The sequence below is a fragment of the Chiloscyllium plagiosum genome, chromosome 1 (genome assembly GCF_004010195.1).
Source record: "Chiloscyllium plagiosum isolate BGI_BamShark_2017 chromosome 1, ASM401019v2, whole genome shotgun sequence".
NCBI classification, from domain to species: Eukaryota; Metazoa; Chordata; class Chondrichthyes; order Orectolobiformes; family Hemiscylliidae; genus Chiloscyllium; species Chiloscyllium plagiosum.
The window spans coordinates 12,467,980-12,472,323 of record NC_057710.1 but is presented as its reverse complement, the minus strand read 5'-3'; positions in this window follow the sequence as shown (position 1 = coordinate 12,472,323).

Sequence of the window (4,344 nt, the reverse complement as noted above, 5' to 3'; positions counted from 1 at the left end):
GACTGGTCAGGTGATTGAAGTTTCAGTGGGGCAGCACTTGGGGAGCAGTGGCCATAATTCTGTAAATATTAAGATAATTCTGTAAGTTTGTAATTCTGAAAGTTTAAGAAGGATTACAGGGATGATCTGGGATATTACAGGCCAGTGAGTCTTACGTCAGTAGTAGAGAAATTATGAGAGAAGATGCTTAGAGGTAGGATTATGTACATTTGAAAAAATGTGGAGTTATTAGCAATAGGCAGCAAGACGTTGTGCAATGAAAAAGGTGTCTCACAAACTTGATTGAGTTTTTTGAGGAAGTGACAAAGGTGAATGAAGAGGGCAGAGTGGTCGATATTCGTGAAATGCACTTTAGCAAGGCCTTTGATAATGTCCCACTTGACAGACTGTACAGAAGGTGAAGTCACATGGCATCTGTGGTGAGTTGGTAAGAGGAGTAAAGAACTCGCTTAGACATAGAAGACATGAGTAGCTGTGGAAGGGTGTTTTCCTGACGAGAGATCCATGACTAGTGGTGTTCTGCAAGGAGCAGCGCTGGAACCCCTGATGTTTGTAATACATAAAAATGATTTGAAGGTGAATGTAAATGGCCTGATTAGTAAATTTGCAGATGACAGAAAGATTGGGGGAGCTGTGGATATTCAGGACACAGAGGCTATGTAGACTTGGGCAGAGAAACGGCAAATGGAGCTGAATCTGGATAAATGTGAGGTAATGCATTTGGAATGATGGATGCAGGAGAGAAGCATACAGTAAATGGCAAAACCTTTGGTAGCTTGGAGAAAGTGAAGACTGCAGATGCTGGAGAGTCAGAGTCGAAAAGTGTGGTGCTGGAAAAACACAGCCAGTCAGGCAGCATCCGAGGAGCAGGAGAGTTGACATTTCAGGCATAAGACCTTCATCAAGTATGTGGAGGGGGAACGAGGCTGAGAGATAAATAGGAGTGTGGGGGTGGGGCTGGAGGGAAGGTACGTGAGAAGGTAATAGGTGGTGATAGGTTGGAGCGGAGGGTGTAGCAGATAGGTGAGATGGAAGGATGGGTAAGACAGTTCAAGAGGGCAGTGCAGATTTGGAGGGTTGGATATGGGATGAGGTGGAGGGAGGAAACATTTGGAAACTAGTAAAGTCGATGTTGATGCTGTTTGGTTGAAGGGTCTCAAGGCGGAAAATGAGGTGTTCTTCCTCTAGACGTCAGGTGGCTTGGATTTGGCAGTAGAGGAGGCCCAGGACCTGCATGTCCTTGGCAGTGGGAGGGGCAGTTGAAGTGGTCAGCCACAGGGCGGTGGGGTTGTTGGGTGCGTGTGTCACAGAGATGTTCTCCAAACCACAAATTGACGCTCAGTCTCCCTATTGTAGAGGAGACCACATCGAGAGCAACTGATGCAATAAATGTGCAGGAAAATCTCTGCCGGATGTGAAATGATCTCTTAGGGCCTTGGACGGGGATGAGGAGGGTGGGGGGGGATGGGTGCAGGTTTCACACCTCGTGTGGTGGCAAGGGATGGAGTTGGGTGTGGAGGGTGGGCTGGTGTGGGGGTGGGGTGGGGGGGAGCGGGGGTTATGGACCAAATGAGGGAGTTGCAGTAGGAATAGTCTCTGTGGAGCAGATAGGGGTGGGGAGGGAAATATATCCCTGGTGGTGGGGTCTGACTATACGTGGTAAAAATGGTGAAGGATAATGCGATGTAACTGGATATCATTTGGGTGCAAGGTGAGGAGCAGGAGGGTTCTATCCTTGTTGCGATTGGAGGGGTGGAATTCAAGGGCGGAGATGCAGGAAGTGGAGGAGATGCACTGGAGGGCATTGTTGATCACGTGGGAGGGGAAAGTTTGGTCCTTGACATAGGAGGCTACCTGGGATGACTTGGACTAGAATTGCTTCCCCCGGGAGCAGATGCAGTGGAGGCGGAGGAATTTGGAGTAAGGGATAGCATTTTTACAGGAGGGAGGGTGGGAGGTGGTGTAGTACAGTTAGCAGTAATACAGATGGGAGTTGGTGGGTTTGAAATAGATGTAGAGTTGGTCGCTGGTGATAGAGATGGAGAGGTCCAGGAAGGGGAGGGAGGTAGCAGAGATGGTCCATGTGAACTTAAGGTCAGGGTGGAACCATTAGTAGCATCAACATACAGAGGAATCTAGGCATACAGGTCCACAGTTCCCTGAAATTGGCAACACAAGTGGATAAGGTGGTCAAAAAGGCACCTAGCATGCTTGTCTTCATCGGTTGGGGCAAAGAACATAAAATATTCACGCTGCAACTATACAGAACTTTGGTTATGACATTTTTGGAATACAGTATACAATTCTGATCACTGTACTGCAAGAAGAATGTGGAGGCTTTGGCGAGGGTACAGAAACTGTTTACCGGGATGTTGCCTGGGTTGGAGGGTATCAGCTATGTACAGAGATTAGAGAAACTTGTATTTTTTGACTTGAATGTCAAAGGATGATGGAAGTTTGTGACAGCCATGTTTATCCTTGCCCATATGCCTCCAAACCTTTCCTATTAGTGAACTTATCCAAATATCTTTTAAACATTGTAACTCTACCTGCATCCATCATTTTCACTGGCAGTTTATTCTACATAAGAACCACTCTCAGTGTAAAAAGGTTGCCTCGCGTGCCCTTCATAAATCTTTCTCGTCTCACCTTAAAAGCATGTTTTGAACTCCGCCACCCTGGGGAAAAGATTCTTGCTATTAACCTTATCCATGCCCTGCATGATTTTATAGACCTCAACAAGGTCACCCCGGACCTCCTATGTTCCAGTCTTTCTCCCAGGGTAAAAATGTCAATTACTAGGGGACGCAGGTTTGAGGTAAAAAAGAAATTAAGCTAAAAGGAGAGGTGAAAGGCATGTTTTTTACACAGAGGGTGGTGAGTGCCTGGAATGCGCTCCCAGAGAAGGTGGTAGAGGCAGATACAGCAGCAATATTTAGAGGCATCATGACAGATATATGAACAGGCAGGGAATAGAGAATCGCATATAGCAAAAAGGTGTTTAGTTTAGAAAGGCATCATGTGGCGGCCGGGTCTTGATGGACTGAAGGGCCTGCTCCTGTGCTGTACTGTTCTTTGTGTTGTTTTGTTGTGTGGGGGTCAGTGTTTTGGTCCCTTTTTAAAACAGTTTCATATCATAAAACCTCAAGTATTAAACCAGCTGATAGAATGCAGAGGTCAAAATCTGTATTTTATGTCATCATAACTGTTTATCTCATTTCTATCTAAATTATTCTGTGTTGTTCATCAATTTTTCCCTGTGCTGGCATGACTCATGTCATCGTCGTTAGCTGGTTAAAGATTTCTTTATTGCCCTTATCACTGATTTAATTTACCGTACGCCCATATTTATGACCAAATTACACAAAATACTCCTTCCATATCCAAATCTTTCTGAACTTTACAGATCTGTATCAAGTGACTTCCCAGATTTTATCCTTCAAGAGAAACAAAACCCAATCTCTTAAATCTTTCTGCAGTATATTCAGCTCTGGTATCCCTATAGAAAAATGTTTGCACTTTCAAAACTGCTTCAATAATGTCTTTGTAAGATATCTCAAACTGAATCAAAAGGCCAAAAAGTGTTCTATGAAATAAGGAACACACACTAATTTTGGTCTAACTAATTTCAAAAATGTTTTGAGTTCAGAAGTCTTACTGAAGTCTTAAAGCGGCATTGTGAGATTATATTTCATACAGTTTTGGTCTCCTAAACTAAAGATGTACTCACCATAGAGGGGGGGGCAATGAACATTCATTAGTCTGACACCAGGAATGGCAGGACTGTCCTGTGAGGAGAGATTGGTTCAACTGGGTCTGTATTCTCCAGAATTTAAAAGGATAGGAGGGGACCTGATTGAAACGTTTAAACTCAACTGGCCTAGACAGAGCAAGGAGAATGATCTCTTTGGTTAGGGAGTCTAAAATCAGGGGTCATCATCTCAGGATACAGGGACAGCCCTTGACATCAAGCCATCCTTGACCAAGTTTGGCATCAAGGAGCCCTGGCAAAACTGGAGTTAGTATGTTTCAGCAGGGAAAGCTCTCCATTAATTGGAGTCATACCTAACACATAAGAAGATGGTCGTGGTTATTGGAGGTCAGTCATCTTAGCTCCAGGACATCTCTGAGGGAGTTCCTCCAGGTAGTGTCCTAGATATAAACAATGACTGGAAACCAGATTCTGGATTAGAGTGGTGCTGGAAACGCACAGCAGTTCAGGCAGCACCTGAGGAGCAGGAAAATCAACGTTTCGGGCAAAAGCCCATCATCAGGAATACAGGCAGAGTGTCTGAAGAATGGAGAGATAAATGAGAGGAGGGGGGGGGTGGGGAGAAAGTAGCA